General features: G+C 43.2%; 1 protein-coding gene and 1 long non-coding RNA gene across 3 annotated transcripts in view; both read right to left on the bottom strand.

Moving 5' to 3' along the window:
- The window catches only part of KCND2 (potassium voltage-gated channel subfamily D member 2), a 382,728-nt gene that overhangs the window by 259,064 nt on the left and 103,620 nt on the right, over positions 1-20,044 (bottom strand). The window lies entirely within an intron of this gene.
- LOC120391016 overlaps positions 1-20,044 on the bottom strand; it is a 147,676-nt gene that overhangs the window by 121,958 nt on the left and 5,674 nt on the right. The window contains exon 2 of the long non-coding RNA XR_005591197.1: positions 6,993-7,080. This is a non-coding gene — a long non-coding RNA (uncharacterized LOC120391016). The remainder of the gene's footprint in view (positions 1-6,992; positions 7,081-20,044) is intronic.

The following is a 20,044-nucleotide window of genomic DNA, read 5'->3' as shown; positions in this document are numbered from 1 at the left end:
ATTCCACTTTATCACAATAGGTACAATAAGAATCCCTATAATAAGAAGCTCCAGAAGCCCTATAACATGTCTTGAGCAGCCACGGGGAGCTGTGCTGAGACCCTGGATCTCATCGGTCCAGGGGGTGGGTGGAGGGAGAAAGCACTGGCACAGGAAGCTCTTGTGACCGAATGTGATGTTATCTGATTAAAATGTGACCATCTAGATCATTGTTGCAACCACTGTTATATATTTGCAACAAATCTGTACAAAGGTTGTTAAGTGAAGTGTCTGAGGAAAAGTTATGGCTCACTGAATATAATTCTGCTATTTGTATGCATGTATCATTTTTGTCTTTGAAGTTATAAGTATTGGCTCTATACCTGAATTCCAAATGTTTGCTCCTGGGGTAATGCCTAAGGTAGCTAGCCAGCACATCTTGGAGGGACTATTCAAATTGAGTGGCTCATCAAAAGAACATTTAACTGACAATGGATCATGGGCGACACCCATCTACACTTACTGGAATTTCCTTGTGTGACCAGGCAAAATGCATGCCCATGTGACTCCAAACTCCATCTTGTTGCTGTAATTTTCCACAGTAAGAACAATGGGATTCCCTCCACATGGCAAAAGCTATAAAAGACCCTGGAAACACCTTCATTTTGTCTTCAATCCTGCTTCTTACCTCTGGAGGAACTTTGCTACAAACTGAAGCTCTGAACAAAGGACTGAATGACCCATCCAAGCTGTGGATGTATTCCAGAGACTTGACATAAGCCAGCAGTTTATTCCATCACTGCTACAAGTCTGAACCAAGAACTTTGCAATTACTGTAGGTATTTGATTCTTTAACCAATTTTAACTGTCATCTTTCCTTTTATAAATAAACCTTTAGATCTTAAAAAGAACAGGCGTACTTGTGGCACCTTAGAGACTAACAAATTGATTTGAGCATAAGCTTTCGTGGGCTACAGCCCACTTCATCGGATGCACAGACTGGAACATACAGCATCTTAGATACTAAAGGATTGGCATCAGAGTTATTTTTGGATAAGATCTAAGTTACATATTGACCTGGATGTGCAGCTGGTCCTTTGGGATCAGAAAAGAACCTATTATTTGATGTGATTGGTTATAAAGAACCACTCATCTCTGAATCCAGTGTTTTTGGTGATGATATAAGAACTGGGATGTCCAAAGAAACTACTTTTATGACTTCTTGTTAGCCAGTGTGGTGAAACAGGAGTTGACTTTTGTTGCTGGCTTGGTATATCCTATGGGGGATTATTCACCAGTCTTGGGGTGTTTCTCAGCAGTTTGTCCTGAATTTGGCATCCTCAGTTGTGACCCACTAAGGCAGGGTTACACCAAGTACCACAGCAAAGACCTTTTTGTGGACATTGCTAGGCAGATGTTCATGACGGTCCACAGCCGGCATGCCGAACAGTGTCAGATAAAGAGAAAACAGCTCATGAGCACTTACATTAAAATGAGGGAGATCAGGAAAAATATCTGGCAGGAAACATGTAATCTGCTAATTTTTTGAGGATCTGGACAGGAATTTACCTAACTACACAGCCTTTACATAACTACACGGCCAACCAAACCAGGCAGCTTGTGGACCCTGCTGGCCACCTTCCCCACCAAGGTTGACCCATTGAGGGATGAGCACGAGGAGGCCAGTGAAGACATCTTGAAGACAGTGAAGGGCCCTGATGCCAGCCAGGTGGAGGGTGAGCCTGATTCGTGCACTGTAGCAACTAATCCCAATTCCTGGGCAGCAACCTATGGAGGGAACCTCAGCATGTAAGTTTTTTTTTCTTTAATTAAAATAATTTACTATTTAAGTTTTATTGTCGTATTATTATGCTATACTGCCATGCTAGCTTCTGTCCTTTGGTCATAAGATGTGAGCTAGAGGCGTTTCTGAGTCAGAGGTCCCCACCTCCTGCACGCCCCCCTTGGCCCATGCTGTCTGTTCACCTTCCTGCCCCATATACCTTTTCAAAATGACAGTTGCTCCAGCTGGGCAATCACCCTCTATTTCAAGCTAAAGTTCCAACCACTGACCTTTTTCAGGCCCACCATGTGGAAAGCACATGCCTATGTACTTATTTTCCTTCCCCTGCCCTCAGCTGTCCTGCCTGCAGAACACTGCCTCCCCACCCCAAGCCCTGTTCACCACCTCAAAATGTCAGCTGGCAGCATGGCAAAGCCACTGCCTCTGCTCCACTCTGTCCACTCTGCAGCAGATTTGAATAAGGGAAACATATTTGTATGTGAAATGCAAAAGTTTGAGACAGTGATGATAGGAAAAGAAGTTTGGCTAGTGTTCTCAATTTACATGAGGTAGAAATCAGCATTGCATGCCTATGAAGCTACAAAGTACAAATTCCCTGATGACACACATTCTTACAGACTGGTAACAGTGAATGCTTTAGGCAATTATTGCAGAAGCCTATCTATTTTTCTCTGCATTTTCAACATGTCTGCAGGGGAGATAAAGCAAAATCTAAGCCTGAGAAATTGCTCATATTTTTATTCAGAAATTATGAGGAATAGTTGCATAGCTATTCCCCTCTGATACTGCTTGCTACTCCCTTCCATTCCTGCTTTTGAGAAGACCATCGATTGCCCCTATAGAGTTTGGGAATTCATTGTGCACAGAGCCTTCAATAAGCTTTCCTGAACATCACCATGCTTTATAACTACGGCTGCAAGTCTGTCACAGAAGTCACAGATTCCGTGACTTCTGGGACCTCCATGACTTCTGTAGGCAGTTCGACTGACCCCAGGCCTGCCTGAGCAGCTATGGCGGCCTTGGGCCAGCTGCACTGGCCATTGCTCAGGCGGCCCCAGGCAGCTTGCCCCAGGGGATACTGGAGTAGCATGGGTTCGGCACCGCCCTGGAGCAACTGCAGGGCCCCAGGCCGCCCCTCCCCGACCCCAGCCACGGGGACTCGAGCCAACCCTGCCTCCCCCAGAGCAGCTGCGGCATGCTGAGCTGCCTCCCTTGCCCCAGAGCATCAGTGGGGCCCCGGGTTGTCCCCTTCTCCCCATGAGCAGCAGCAGTGCCCCAGAGCTTTCCAAAGCTCCTAAGATTCAGTCAGGGTGTTTATAGTACAAGTCATTGACAGGTCACAGGCCGTGATTTTTTGTTTATTTCTCGTGACCTGTCCATGACTTTTATTAACAATACCAGTGACTAAAACATAGCCTTATTTATAACCCAATACCTTTTCCATGCCGCCAGAGACCTGAATGACTGCGGTCCCAATGGTCAATCTTCCCATGCCAAATTGGTCCCCTGTGGACCAGTAGCATTCGGGGTGGCCAGTTTAGAGATAGCAATTGAGACCTACTTATCTACATATATGGGGCACTGCACATTGGTAAACTGCCACTGCAGCTCCAAGTTTGTTCATCACATATCTCCAAAAAAGTTGCCTTCCCCATTCTGAAATTCTCTCACAACTGCTGGTCATCCCAGGTCTGCAGAACAATCTTTTCCCACTTATCCATGTTGATTTCCCAAGCCCAGAAATGGTACTGCATGCTGTGAAGCTGCCCCAGGAACCAGTCCTCTACTATCAGTTGCTCCATGTCTTCCTCTTTTTCATCATCCATGTCCCAGTTCCACCACTGTTGAAGACCCTCCTGCTGCTATGACATCATATGGTTGGTCCCAAACCAAATTCATTCAGCTTTGAGTGCTGAAATACAGCCCAAGAAGCCTCTGCGTATTCCAGTTTGCCAGCATAGTACCATGCAGCATTGCATTGTTGGGTCCAGGCTGACCGTCAGTAATTTGAAAATGGCACTCGTCCACCCTAAAGTAAGTATGGGGGAGACTGATGAATCATGGGATTTTTTAAAAAATTGAGCCAGCCTGGCTTCCGCTATGCATCTCAAAATGCACACCAAGAAAAATGCCTGAATGCACATGGCTCAGCAGCAAAGCAAAAATGCATGGGACACTCCCCTGCCCCTGAGAATGTCACACCCTTAGTTTGCAGCAAATTGCTGCCGAGCATACACTAGGATGTGCACTGACAGAGAGCACATTGTCCCATGAGCACACGATTACTGTGGCTTGAGTAATGAGCATTACCGGACATGTGGCAAAACTCTGCGGATTAACCCTCCCCCCATGTAGACAAGCCCTAACTCCCTGCTTGGAGGCACCCAGATCAGCTTCAGGAACACTGCAATGCACAAAACTCCTTCTGAAGCCTGTAGGAACAGGAACTCACTCACCACCTACATTTTGCAATAAAAGTTCCCTAGGCATCTGTGTTTATGCTTCTGAGCATGCGCAGGGTTGCCTCCCTCTAGGTGCCCAGGCGCCTATCTCCTGCCTAAGCCCCAGAGCGATTCACAAACCACGGGAAGATGGGCATTCAGCTGCCTAAGCTGGGTGCAGGGCCCATCTGGCAAGCGTGCTGGGAGGGAACCTACCAGGTCGGATCCCTCAGGTGAGTTCACAAAAAACAGCTGGGGGAGGGGAGGAGGAGGAGGCCCTCTCACATAACTTTTACTCAAATGAGTAAGGGATTCACCTGAGAAGTGAGAGACCCAGGCCCCAGTCCCCGTCCTCCAATGACTCTTTAATTATTTATCCAGAGTGCAACAGCTTCAACAGGAGAGACAGAGGGAGTCTCCTCATCAGAACATCTTATAGCCCAATGGTTAAAGCAGTCACCTGAGAGGTGCAGATCCCTTCAATCCCTTCTCCCCTTCAGGTGGAGACAAGAATTATATGGAAGGGTGCAGTAGGGGTGAGTACCCTAACCACTGGGCTCAAAGTTACATGGCAGGTCATCCTCCTCCCCACAGGCTACCTGCTAATAGCTTAGGTGCCTAATGCCAAGAGACTGTCTGCAGCTACGAATCTCAAGCCCAGATAGGTGCCTCCCTCCAGCCCAGACTTAGGTGCCTATATCTGAGAGGGGGTGATTGAATGATTTTGTCTTCAAAGCAGGTTTTGAATTGCAAATAAGGCCTTGGACCACATATTCAGTGGTGAGGATAAAACAAAATATTGAGCAACTATCCATTTACTGAATGAGGCAGGAGTCCTGGGAAAATGGGATGTGATCACATAAATAAGACTACATCATAATTCATATGCACAAGGGGGCTGAATTTATGATGTGCACAGAACCTTAGTCCTGGCATTTCCTAACTTTTGAATTCTTGTTTATGCATCCTTAATATGTTTATATAATTTTTTTCTGTATAAAGTATAGATTGATTCAAAGGTCTACACTTTGAAAGCTGGCTACCAGAAGATTTGTGCCTAAACCCATGTTTAGGCACATTCTCTAAGCAAAAATGGTCTGTTTTTCAGAGGAGCTACACATTTGCAGCTTCCACTAATTTCAGCTACAGTTTGTATACATGACACTTTTAATGCCAATGCACAAGTAAAACATTAGAAAGGGGGAGGCATCACACTGAAGGTTATGCATGACTCAGCAAAATGACTAAAAGGAATTAAAATATTACTCAATTGATTATTGACTTAATTTTATAAAATGAAAGTGGTATATTTAAATCTAGCAGTAAAGCCACCATATATGAAAAATCTTAATGCTTCACTCTCTAACTACCCGAACAATTTCAAATATTAGCCATTTGCTAATGTTATGTATTTTGATTCTCTTCCTGTTGTAAAGAAGAAGCCAATTTTAACACAAAGAGAGTAAAATATTTATTTAGAGATTTATGTTATACATAGTTCAAAATACTGCCTCTTCTTTTTGTTATCAGACCTTCTAGCAAGTATGAAGGGATTATAAAATATTATTTATTCTCTTATATCTACTAATCAAATAATACATAATACTTAGCAGTGAGTGGACCCATAGTGAGCAATCCAAATAAAGTAACAGCACTACTTACAGAATGCAGTGCAGTAAATCTCCTGAACAAAAGAATACTATAAAACGCTGTTTTTGGAAAGTAAAGGCCCAATCCTGAGAGACAGTTGGTGTTCTCAACTTCAAAAAGAACTGAAGGTGCTGAGCTCCTTTCAGGAGATGCTCAGAACTTCACAAGATTAGGCCTTAAATGATCCAGCAGTTCTGTCCACTTCTCTGCTCTACCTTGGTTAATTTGAAACAGGGTTATTATGAGAATGGGGATTACACATCATTTCCCACTACAGTACTTTGAATTATTTAATCAATGTGCTTTATTCTGCAAGCTATTCTGGCCAGACTTGTAAGGGCTTAAATCAGAAGATTGCCTTGTTACACTAGCAGTCCTTAGAGGAACAAAGCACCTTACTATATTCTATTTGAAATGTTATAAGGGTTAGGAAAAAGGATATATACCAGTAAGAGGTATGACACTAATGATGGTTTCTGGTCTGATATATTATACCAATATCCTCCTGGGTTTCATTACAGTGTCATGTTGATCATACCACTGTTAGTAAATTTTTGAATGTCTCACTTCCTTGTAAGAGGTACAGTAAGTGAAGACACTGCTACAGCTGACACCAGAGCTCAGTCAGTTAAACTGTCATGGATCAAAACACAAAGCAGCCTTCGTAGGCAGGCAAAAAAGCTCCAGACTTTCTACTGTCAGTGCTGCTGCTGTGTCTCTTGTCATCAGTACTCATATTATATCAGCTATCCAGTGGCTATCTGAAACATCTACATGAAGCAAATATGTCATAACCAAAAAAAGTCCCAACACTATTTTTATTCGTATTTTCACAGTCTCTATGCTGTCGTCAAAAGTACAGTAATGATTCTGAATTTTCTAGTCTGAGACCTTTAGCAATATCTATACAATTGAGAATGTTAGCATAATTTTTCTTTGTTAGTTTAAGAAAGGACTCTTATGTAAGAATAGATTATTTTAAATCATGTTACACCATTTTAAAAATGTTTTACATTCAAACTGGCACACTGATTTAGTAGGTTAAGTAATTGTTTTCCATTGGGTAAGTACAAACAGTACTTAGACCCTGTTTAATACATACAGAGCATACTATTTACCTCAGGATCTCTTCAGATAAATCTCTGACCATGTATGACATGCTGACTCCCTGATACTTGAAGATGAAGTTTTCAGACCCATTGGCACCTACGGATTTAACTACAAGTAGTAGTTCATTTTTTTTTGTTGTGGTCAGTGCATCCATAGCTACTCCTCAGCTTTGTCTGCTGGTTTCCAATCTAGGTTGCACCCTTAGAAGCAAATTCTTATCATGGTGACATTTGAGTTGTCAGACACTAACAACCTGATTTTCAACTGGTGTAAATCAACATACCTCATTAAAGTAAATAGAACTATATTGATTTGTATTATCTGAGGATGCAGTGGGTTATGAAGGGCTTACTTCTGAGGGGGCTTCTAAGGGCTTGTTCCCATTCCCATTTTAATGGGCTTTGAATCAGGCTCTTCAATCTCAGTCATATTATTAATACTCATGTAAATCTCCCTTTGTCTTCACAGGATTATGCCTAAAAGAGGAGTCAAGATCATATCTAAATTGTTGACACTGCTTTCTTCTGAATTAACTATTCTCCCAGCAATGTGAAGTTGATTTACCAAGGTATTGCCCTTCGGTGGAAATGGAAATTACTCATGGAACCCCTTTGAGTATTAAGAGAACAGATTTTTATAGATTTGAGTGTTGCTTATTAAGAATCCTACTGGATATGTCTCAGTAGTACTGAGACATATAGAATTATTTAAAAAAAAAAACCACAGTCACTGTCATTTTAAACTCATGACTGAAAGATCCTCACCTAATGCCTAAAAATTAAGACCTTGACCTTGCCATGTAGTTCAATGAGTTTTAGACTGGATTCTATGCAAGAAAAGTTAGAGACCTCATTCTAGAGCAGTGGTTCTCAAACTTTTTTACTGGTGACCTCTTCCATACAGCAAGCCTCTAAGTGTGGCCATCCTTATAAGTTAAAAACATGTTTTTATATATGTAACACCATTACAAATGTTGGAGGCAAAGCAGGGTTTGGGGTGGAGGCTGACAGCTCATGGCCCCTCATGTAATAGCCTTGTGACCCCTTGAGGGGTCCTGATCCCCAGTTTGAGAACCCCTGTTCTAGAGGATGTGAACCATTAGGGTCTGATTTACCACTGCCTAACCCCTGGTGTAGTCACATGTACACATGTGCATTTTGATCTGGTAACATTTTACAGCCACTGGGCCCATGTGTAAAGGATTACACAAAGTGCAAGGCTATGGAGAATCAGTCCTACTGTACACAAAAATACCTTAGTCTAATCGGGATACATATGATGAGTTAACACTTCTATGAACCCAAAGAAACTTCTCAAATTCACCTGGGAAGTGACAAAAAACAGATGACTCCAATTTACTCAGGGAAACATGTTGCCATACAATATTAGATGAATCTGGAACAGATAACAATTGCTCGAAATCACAATGTTCTTAGATGCACCTATGCAAATAGCTTTTTCAGGATGCTAAATATAGATGATGCATTCATGCCTGGTATAATGAAAGATCAGACCTTTACTTCAAAGACTCTCAGAGATATAAATAGGAAGAGAGAAAGAGAAGAGTGGGGGCTGAAGAAGATTACAGAGCGTGTGAGCATGTGTGCGCCTGTGCAAGTCTTGACACTCACTGATAAATTAAAAGGCAGCAACTTTGACACCATGAGTACTCTGGATACTTTTATTTCCTGCACTGATACTATTGTACTGAGATAAGTTTTACCTTCTCTAGGTAAGATGATTGCCCAGGCTTACATCACATACAACTTTAAGCTTTTTCCTTTTGATTTGATATGATTTTCTCACAAATCTGTATATTTTCTGACATGAAGGTCTTACACAATTTTTGGGTAATTACTGCAAAGACTTTTTCTTGAGGAGAGATAAATCAGAACGTTCACTCTGAGAGATATAGCAAAAATGGTCTGCTCCCTATGCTCCAGTTGGAGTCTCTGTCAAAGCCACAGCTAGAGGGTTCAATCTCATACGGTTGGGTGATGCCAGGGCTCTGATCAGAACAACACATAAGAAAAGCAGTTTTGCTCCTCCTGTGGATGTTGATTGATGAATTGTTTGGCCTGTGGTATTGACCCTGTCGAACATAGAATACAGTAGGTATAAAAATCTCCCTTCTAAACTACTAGAAAAACATTCAGTATCGAGGATGCTTTTTTCCTAAGTAATTAAAAAATATATATGTTATATTACCAGTGAGCATGGTATTTACAATACAGGTGGGCAAAATTTTTCAGCTGAAACTTTTTTGAGACACAAAAATACAGATTTGAGTCAACTGAAATATTTTGCAAATTTATGTCAATGTTGACAATTTTTTTAATTCATTTTGATATTTTCAGAATAAAATGCTTTGATTTTTCAGGTTAGAGTCACAAGGAGACTTACGTACCATTCAAAAAAGGAGGAGGAGATAGTATGCTCCTTGTCCCCATGACCAATAGCCAGGACACTCACCTATGATGTGGGAGACACAGGTTTGTCTCCTCACTCTGGAGCATGGACTTAAACTCACGTGCTCCCAACTGTGTCCTAATCACCAGGGTATTGGCTGCTCTGGGGTGCGAATCTCTTCTGGTGAAGCTGGTACATTTTGTATAATAATTAGCAACTTATTGGACCAGAAAATGAGAGTGATTTGCCTCGTGATTAGAGCACTCACCTGAAAGAGGGGACACCTGGGTTTCAGTCCCTGCTCCAATAAATATTTAATTATTTATACAAACTGAAACAACTTCAACAGAAGAGACTAGAGTAAGGTGACCAGATGTCCTGATTTTATAGGGACAGTCCCAATTTTGGGTCTTTTTCTTATATAGGCTCCTATTACTCCCCACCCCCTGTCCTGATTTTTCACATTTGCTGTCTGGTCACCCTAGACAAGAGCAACTGCCTCTCATCCCCTACCCCTGCCTGCATAGCCTGAGGACACATGCACATATCTTAGTAGGAGGAGACAAGGGTTCAAGTTTCTGCTCCTATGCAGAGATTTAAATTTAGGTCTCCCTCATCCCAGAGGAGTGCCCTAACTATTGCATTCATGGTGGGGCACCTGCTCCTCTGTGGCTTTGTGAAAGATCCCTAAATGTTGGAGTTAGGCATCTAAGGGCAGGTCTACTCTTAAAAGGCTTCATTGGTGCAGCTGCACTGCTGTAACACTTTAACAAAGACAATCTAAGCTGATGGGAGAGAGCTAACTCATCAGCTTTGTTAATCCACCTCTGTGAGAACTGGTAGCTATGTCTGCGGGAGAAACTCTCCAGTCACACCAAGCACTGTCTACATGATTATGTTACACCCCTGAGTGACGTAGTTATACTTAGGTAATTCTGTAGTTTAGACCAGGGCATAGTATCCTTGTGAACCTACCTATGTTTCCAAAGTTCCTTTGCTTTTAATAATAAATAATAATAATAATAATAATAATAATAAAGGGTTAAAAAGCCCAAAAGCTAAACAAAAGGTTTCTTTGGGAATTGAACAAAATGTTTAATTCAACATGAAGTGAATTTTTTTTCCGATGTTTCGGAAATGTCAGCAAACCAAAAAATCAGTTATTCTCACAGCTCCAATTTACAAGTAAAGTCCTTCTAAAAAGATGCAGGGCTGGATCCTGAGGCCCACTATGGCCTCTTTGTGGGGCTAATGAGGTGCAAAGGGTCCAATTAGCTGGCTTGAAATAGCCAGCTGGCAATTCTCTCCATATACAGAGGCATGTTAGAGGTGGGGCCAAGGCAGGGAAGGGTGTAGCTGAAGCATGCTGTACCTCTGGCAATCCCTAAGGGGCAGACAGTCGCTACCTGACCCCAGGATCTGGGAGCTGCAACCAACTCCTTTGTTCCACCTGTGCTGAGTGCAGCAAAGGACTGACTCCATACTCTTTCTAGCAGGTCCACATCTTAAATGTGCTGCTAAGCAGTGGTGAGCTGGAGCCGGTTCCCACAGGTTCCCAAGAACCGGTTGCTAAAATTAGACCTCTGTGGAGAACCAGTTGTTAAAGGGCCAGGGGGTGGGCAAAGAACTCCAGTCCCCGGGCTGGACCATCCTATTCCTCCCAGGATTCCCAGCTGGGGAGGCTGAGGCTCCTCTGGCCCTTCCCCCGCTTCCCCCCAGCTGCAGCATGGCCAGCTGCCGGCATCAGCTGGGCAGCTCAGCTGAGCTCTGGAGTCGTCCTGCTGCCACTTTATGAGAGGCCCGGCAAGGTGGGGGGAGGGGTCCTGCTGCAAGCTCCAGGGCTGGCCAGAGGGGAGGGAAGGAGGCAAGTGGGGCAATTGGCCCAAGCCCTGCAGGGGCCCCTGGCCCCATGAGGATGTCTCCCCTGGGCCCTCCCCTGCTTCCCCCACCCCAAAGAGCCTCAGCATGGCCAGCAGCTGGGCAGCTCAGCTGAGATCTGGGCTGCCGGCAAGGTAAGGGGGCTGCAAGCTCCAGAGCCGTGGGAGGGGAGGCAAGTGGGGCAATTTGCCCCAGATCCCTGGCCCCACGAGGATGTCTCCCCCCAGTCCTCCCTGCAGAGCTGCAGCATGGCCGGCAGCTGTGCAGCTCAGCTGAGCTCCTGAGTCGTCCTGCTGCTTTGAGCTGCCGGTAAGGTAAGGGGGGAAGGGGGCTACAAGCTCTAGGGTTGCCGGGGGGGGCAAGTGGGGCAATTTGCCCCAGGCCCTGCAGAGGCCCCTGGCCCCACAGGTAGGTCTTCCCCCGCCGCAGCCCCTCCCCCCCCCCGAAATCAGAACTTTTTATAGGGAACCGGTTGTTAAGATTTTGGCAGCTCATCACTGCTGCTAAGTCAGCGTACATTTATAACTTAGTTGGATAATCCTTCCTCCTTCTCTGTTGTTTTTTTAGCCCTTTTATTAACCTAAGCGTTCATTGTTTTCTCAATCTTGTTATATGTACAGTACATATTCAAAAAAATGTAATTAAATGATTTTAGTGATAATTTAGTTGACGCTTAATGATGTGACAGCAACTTTTAATCTCATTTTTAAAGCTTAAAAATCACTACTGCTGCTGTTACAGCGTGGTGTGAATGAGTGTTAAATTGTTGACTGATGTGGTTGTTTATAAACAAATCACATTTGATATATAAACAAATCAATTTTGTGATGTAAAAGGGCTGTGGTGGTGCTGATCTATCAAGTATTTGTTATGAGGCTGAATTACATCATTGCTTTAGTCTGCATGAAGGCTGAAGAACAGCATTTTGTCTTTGCTGTAATGAGACACACTGTGGCATGGGAGAGTGAGCACAGGGCTGTGAGTTCAATCCTTGAGGAGGCCACTTAGGGATCTGGAGCAAAAATTGGTCCTGCTAGTGAAGGCAGGGGGCTGGACTCAATGACCTTTCGAGGTCCCTTCCAGTTCTAGGAGATTGGTATATCTCCAATTATTACCATTTTTTTTTATTACCTAAGCAGTGGGATGAGACCGCAGTGTTGCCAGCCTGGGGCCTGGCCCTTCCCAGCGCTGTGGGAGGGAGGGCACCCGAGTTAAAGCTCTCATTAAAGTTCCTAATCACCAATTGTACCCACTAGAGGGTGTTTGGAATTTAAACAAACTCATCCTTGGCCAGGGTTTCTCTGCTGAGAATCCAGCATGCTCAGCTGCACAGCCGTGGCTCTTGGGAGGCCTGGCTGAACATCGCATTGACACATACCCACGGGGCACTGCTCAAGTCACTCAGTTCCCAGGCACTCTGCTGCCACACCTTTTCATAGGGTGCTGCTTATTTCCTAAATGGTACCTGGCCAGCACTGTTACCAGGTGCATGGGGAGACTGAGCTACAGCCTCTCCTCCCTGCCTGCTCCTGGGGGAGAGGGGTAATGTAGAGTGCACAAGGGCTGTAGCCTTTATGTATGGGGCAGGGAGAGGTAAAGGTTGCTTGCACACGTCCTCCCCACTCCTGGCACTGCACACCTGAATGAGGCTAATTGCAAACTGTCCCTGTCTCACAAAACTGAACTGCAGATAATTAAAATATATTGTAACTTGATATTTATATAAAACATCACATTAAAACTGTTTGAAATGGACGTAATGCTGAAATGACCTACAAAAGCTCAAACACTCGGAGATCTTTGCTATCTGAATCAAAGCACATGAGAAGCCAAGGTCCCACTTCAGATGTAGCATACAAATTGCACTCAGCATCCTATGAGGAAAAAAGCAAGTCAAATCAGAGATCATGTGCACAGAAAAACAGAACAAAATCCATCAGCAAAATATTACTGAATGATATTCCATTATACTGAGACATAAATACATCTACACTCATAAATTTGAGATGCATTTTGTTACTCAATACATTTTCTCTCTCTGCCTTATAAAGGGTGTTGAACTGGACATACACTGAGAATGGGGGTGTGAAATTCACTTTGATCAGGGTAATATACTGTTGACAATCAGGCTGTCAAAATGAGCCCAAATTCCAAAATTCAGTGAGCCCAAATTCTGTCCTCATTGTAAATCAACACACTAACTTTGGATTTAAGCCAACAGACTTACTTGAGATGTACACTGTGTAAGTGAGCACAGAATTTAGCCATTTCCCTGGAATCACAAAAAAGAAGTCTACACTGATTGTTTGCAATGCCAGTGTATCCAGCCAGCTTTTCCCAGAGATAATAAGTCAAGCAGAAAACAACCCTACAATCTTTATCTATTGCACCTTAAGGGTATCCCTGCAAGCAGGCAATAACACACAACATCGAGCTGCCACTGATACCACCAGGAAGGTTATAATCTCCCTACCAGCCACTGACAGGCTACCAACAGCTGAGCAGACTTCTGTGCTGAGCAATCAATGTAGCTTTTGGCCACAGCAAGGGGCTATTGTAGTTTTCACTAGCACCTATCACCTTTTGAGCATTAAAGGAAGAAAGACAGGACTGAGAAATAAAGATCCCTGCATTTGAATCCTGGCCCTGACATTACCTTCATGTATCACTTTAATCAAGTCACTTATCTTAGCTGCCCCAGTATCCCCACCTCCACAATAGGATGATAATTTTCATGTACATTGGAAGATTAATGTTTGGAAAATGCTAGTCTATAACCCTAAATTCACCTGAGCACAGAGGCTTCCTTGGGGCAATAATAGCTGGAGAAGCCCTGAGTTATATTCACTGCCAGGGACAGAACATCCACAAAGATGGCCTTAGACTCCTGCAGAGATGAGGGAATCCAGGAAGTCTGGAGGAGGGAATGGACTGGCACCAGTTCTATTACGAGAGCAAACCCTGATGCCCCTTAAGAAAACAAGCTGGGAGGAACTAGACAAGGGAAACTTTGAGGACATTTCCTCCCTTTGAGCCTCCTACAGTGGATGTTGTCTGCAAGATGGGGCAATCACTGTCTGCAACCCTGAGGGCTTGTCCTGAAGTGGTACTTGGGGCCAGAAGGGTGGTCAACCAGGATTCTTTTTTCACCCGGCTGCCCCAAATATCAAAGATTGATTCTGTCCCTGTTCTGTGCAGGAATAATCTGTACAGGGTGCTCCTTATGGACCTTGTTGGGTCAGAACGCAGTCAGTACAGTGGTTGCCCTTAAAAAAGATGTTCTCTGTTTTGGAAGTTTCTACCAGTTTGAGAGATATTCCCTAGCCGTAAAAAGGATGACATCACTGCAACCAGTAATATCTCCCAAAATGGAGGACACTTTTTAATCATGAACATGGGAATAAATATTATGATAGTGGGGTGGGAGAGGTCATCAACCCTACAATTTTCAGGTAAGGGGTGATGACAGTTTCTTTCTCCCCCACTCTTAGCCTTGTAGAAGGGAAGATGACAAAAGATCTGGAGGACAAAAGCAGTGACCTGTGCTGTGTCCTGCAGTGCTCAGGTGCCTCTCCCCACATCCACTTCACAGAGCCACTCAACAACTGCTCAGAAGCACAGAGAGCTCTGGCTCTACATTCAGCTGGTCACCAACGGGAGCAGCAGAGAAAAGGTCACTTCCCAAGTCTAGCAGGTTGTAGGGAAGAGATTCTGGCTTCCAGAACATTGGGAGGATTAAAAAGAGATACCAAAATGCAAGGGGAAAAGCTACTGTACTGAAGTGGAGGAGAGGGAAAATAGGAATCAGAGACAATGAGTGTGCGGGGAGGATGGGCAGAAATACATTACAGGGAGACTGGAAAAACAACAATGAGTCCGGTGGCACCTTAAAGACTAACAGATTTATTTGGGCATAATTTTTCGTGGGTAAAAAAACACTTCTTCAGATGCATGGACACTGGAGGAAGTCTTGTAGAGTAGGTGGGAGATAGGGGGACTTGAAGGGGAAAACCTGAGAGACTGGGAAGACAGCGAAAATTTAAAGAGGAAAGGGCAGAGACCATGAGCAACTGTAAAGCCAGATTCTTGTCCATCCACTCACCTTTAGAGTCATAATTACTTCACTGCATGTGCTCACTATCTATAGACCCACATTAATGCTTCTTTTGCAGCATTAGCATATTTTTGTTTACATCAAAACAAACAAACAAGAAATCAAATAGGGTTTCCCATGTTGTATAAAGTTCTGTAAAGAACTTCCCAGATATTTTAATGAACAGTGTTTTTAAATGAAAACATCTTTATCCAATGGGATTTTTAAATGGCATATTGTTGACGAGTGTTGATTTGATTGTCAAAAGCAGTTTTAGATTCCAACAATAGGCGTTTATTGGGAAAACTGGCTTGGAACGCATTTCTGCCAGTCAAATCATTGTTACTGTTAATTATTGTTAAGTAATTTTATGACATGAAATATAACATTTCTCAACTTTGGGAAGTAAAACTTGATTTTTAAATAAAAATCACAGGTTTTCCTATTTTGCTTAATAATGATCATCATTGTTCAAAAGGCTGAAAAATTAATGAATTTTGTATTACCTCTTAATAACTGCTTTTGAAAATATAAAATCCATCGATTTCGTTTGTGTTCTACATCACATCTATTATGAAAAAGTGAGCCAATCTATTTCTGAAATTATTAAGCCATAACTTATAGTCAATTTTAAGCAGAAATCTCCACTGGTATCAAGGGAGAATTGGGATAAAATACAACATGGTTTTACAAAAGGTAAAAAAGACCATGCGAGACCAACCTGATCTCTTTCTTTGAGAAGATAGCTGGCTTTTTTTAGACAAAGGAAATGCAGTAAATCTAATCTACCTGATTTCAGTAAGGCATTTGTACAGTTCCACATGGGAAATTATTAGTTAAATTGGAGATGGGGATTAATATGAGGATTGAAATGTGGATAAGGAACTAACTAAAGGGGAGACTACAATAGGTCATACTGAAAGGTGAACTGTCAGGCTTGAGGGAGAATACTAGTGGAGTTCCTCAGTGATAGGTTTTGGGACCAATCTTATTTAACATTTTCATTCATGATCTCGGCACAAAAAGTGGAAGTGTGCTAATGAAATTTTCGGATGACACAAAGTTGCGAGGGGTTGCCAATACGGAAGAGAACCAGAATATCATACAAGAAGATCTGAAGGACCTTGAAAGCTGGAGTGATAGAAATGGCATGAGATTCAATAGTGCAAGGTTATGCACTTATGGACTAACAAATGTTTTTGCTATAAGCTGGGAACGTATCTGTTGGAATCAGTACAGGAGTAGGAAGACCTGGGTGTATTGGTTGTTCACAGGATGACTACCAATGTGATGCAGCAGTGAAAAAGGCTAATGCAATCCTTGGATGTATCAGGCAAGGTATTTCCAGTAGAGATAGGGAAGTGTTATTGCTATTATACAAGGTACTGGTGAAAACTCATCTGGAATACTATGTACAATTCTGTTCTCCCCTGTTTAAGAAAGATTAATTCAAACTGGAACAGGTGCAGACAAACACTACTAGGATGATCAGAGGAATAGAAAACCTAGCTTACAAGAGGAGACTCAAAGAGCTTGGCGTGTTTAGCCTAACCAAAAGAAGGCTGCGGAGAGATGTGATCGTTCTCTATAAATACATCAGAGGGATAAATACCAGGAAGGGAGAGGAGTTATTTAAGTTAAGTAACAATGATGACACAAAAACATAGAGATATAAACTGGCCATCAATAAGTTTAGGCTTGAAATTAGACAAAGGTTTCTTACTATCAGAGGAGTGAAGTTCTGGAATAGTGGGGCAAAAATCCTAACTTGTTTTAACACTGTGCTTGATAAGTTTATGGTAGGGATAGTATGATGAGATTTCTTACAGTGGCATCTGCCACTACTAGTAGCAAAAGTCCCCAACAGCCAGAGCGGGGGCACTAGATGGGGAGGGCTCTGAGTTACTACAGAGAATTCTTTCCCAGGTATCTGGCTGGTGGGTCTTGTCAACATGCTTAGGGTTCAACTGATTACCATATTTGGGGTTGGAAAGGAATTTTCCCCCAGGTCAGCTTGGCAGGTTTTTCACTTTCCCCTGAAGCATGGGGCCTGGGTCACTTGATGTTTAAATTAGAGTAAATGAAGGATTCCCTGTAACTTGAGGTCTTTATATTATGATTTGAGGACTTCAGTAACTCAGCCAGAGGTTATGGGTCTATTTCAGGAGTGGGTGGGTGAGGCTCTGTGTCCTGGAGTATGCAGGAGGTCAAACTATGGTCTCTTCTGATCTTTAAGTCTATGAGTCTATGAGAATTCTGCCTTAAAATTGATGGCTTGATCTTGCCTATTCCTTTTTAAAATTCAAAACAGAAGGCTATGCATTTAGTATTTTTCTGGAGATACTCCAGCAAGAGATGGAGGAACTCAGCACTGAGAACTGTTTATAAGTAACCTGAAAAAAAATTAAGCAACCATCCTGTGACCTGAAATTAAATTAAACAATCATCCTCAAGCTTTAAATCTTTAAATCTTCACATATTTACATAATCTGAAGTCAAATGAATGGTTTAAATATATTTCATCTTAGCAAAAAATAAGCTGATCTTTAGAGAAAAGAAAAGAAAAGAAAAGAAAAGAAAATTTGGCTGCAAGTCCAGACAATACACCATTTAGGAGCACACTCTGCTATCCATAAAGTCTGTTTGAGGAATAAAGTGCTACTCAGCATAAGTAGGAGTGGCAGAGGTGGCAGAAAGGGAATGCAGGAGTAAGAAACGGGAGTGGACAAAGGGGGGTGGGGAACAAAGAGATGAATGTAAATCAGGGAAGGAAGGAGAGAAGAGGTAAAGGAGGAGGGTAGGATGCATAATGGACAAGGAGAGTAAGGCTGGGCAGCTGAGGGGGTTGCAGTGATAGGAGAAGGTTGTGTGGAAGGGGGAATAGATATCCACTGGCATTACAATAAATTAGTAAAAAATAAAATCTAGGTTTCAGATTTGGGTGAATTACAATGTCAGAAGTCCATGAACAGTGGGCCCTCCTGATTGTGTCCTACATGTGGAGGAGGAAAAGCCACCTAGCTTAGTGTATGGGTATAATATGTGGAAAAAGAGTCTGGAAAGCCTGAACTTGTCCGCTGTACCCTCAGCTGTACATGGTGCTGGCTGATATAGGAAAAGAGACATGGGGGTCTGGGTATTACACTAAATAATAAAATAAAATCTAGTTGCAAATAGAGGAGAAAGCAGAAGCATTACAGAAACATTACCAACATAAGACACTAGAAATATTCAGCTCCTGAAATGCTCCTTGTGTAAGCACTCTGCTCCACACCTCATCACGCTTCTGGATTCCACATTCTAACAGTAATCCTACCTGCTCTGTCTGATGCTTGCTAGTTAGCCCTGGACATGGTGACGGGTAGGTAGAGGAAGTGCCAAAAAGACAGAGGATGGAAGAAGACATCACAAAGGGAAAGAAAAATGGAAGAAAAGACAGAGAACAACAGAAGAAACAGACACACAAAAAGAAAACAAATTAATCCAATAAAAATGAAGAGCTCCTATGACTCATAGGCAACAGAAATGCCTCCTGGAATATTAGATTAATGCATCTAGAAATATCAAACACAATGTTTGAAACCCAGCCTGGCCAGGCCTGACACCCCTACACAATACCAAACCAAACCAACCTCTTGCCTGGTCTACACTACGCATTTATACCGAATTTAGCAGTGTTAAACCAATTTTACGCTGCACCCGTCCACACAACGAAGCCCTTTATATCAATATAAAAGGCTCTTAAAACTGATAACTGTACTCCTCCCTGACGAGGGGAGTAGCGCTCAAATCGGTATTGCCATGTCGGATTAGGGTTAGTGTGGCCGCAAATCGACAGTATTGGCCTCCAGGTGGTATCCCACAGTGCACCACTGTGACCGCTCTGGAAAGCAATCTGAACTCGGATGCACTGGCCAGGTAGACAGGAAAAGCCCCGCGAAGTTTTGAATTTCATTTCCTGTTTGCCCAGCATGGAGCTCTGATCAGCACGGGTGGCGATGCAGTCCCAAATCCAAAAAGAGCTCCAGCATGGACCGTATGGGAGATACTGGATCTGATCGCTGTATGGGGAGACAAATCTATTCTATCAGAGCTCCGTTACAGAAGACGAAATGACAAAGTATTTGAAAAAATCTCCAATCGATGATAGACAGAGGCCACAGCAGGGACTCAGCACAGTGCTGCGTGAGAAGCATAACGGAAAGCCAAAGAATCAAATGGACACTCATGGAGGGAGGGACGGGGTACTGAGGACTCCAGCTATCCCACAGTCCCCGCAGTCTCCGGAAAGCATTTGCATTCTTGGCTGGGCTCCAAATGCCTGAAGGGTCAAAAACATTTTCCCGGGTGTTTCAGGGTGTATGTCGTCAATTTACACCCTTCCCCCCCCCCGAAGGAAAAGGGAAAAAATATTTTCTCGCCTTTTTCAATGTCACCCTATGTCTACTGCATGCTGCTGGTAGACGGGGTGCTGCAGCGCTAAACTGCAGCATCCTCTCCTCTCCCTTCCCCGGTGGCAGACGGTACAGTACAGAAGGACTGATAGCCATCTTCGTCATCATCCTTTGAGCGCTCCTGGCTGGCCTTGGTGAGGTCGGCCGGGGGCACCTGGGTAAAAATAGGAATGACTCCTGGTCATTCCCAGCAGATGGTACAGTACGGCTGGTAACCGTCCTCATC

Source organism: Mauremys reevesii, linkage group 1, assembly GCF_016161935.1.
Source record: "Mauremys reevesii isolate NIE-2019 linkage group 1, ASM1616193v1, whole genome shotgun sequence".
NCBI classification, from domain to species: domain Eukaryota; kingdom Metazoa; phylum Chordata; order Testudines; family Geoemydidae; genus Mauremys; species Mauremys reevesii.
This window is presented reverse-complemented; position numbering and strand designations above follow the sequence as displayed.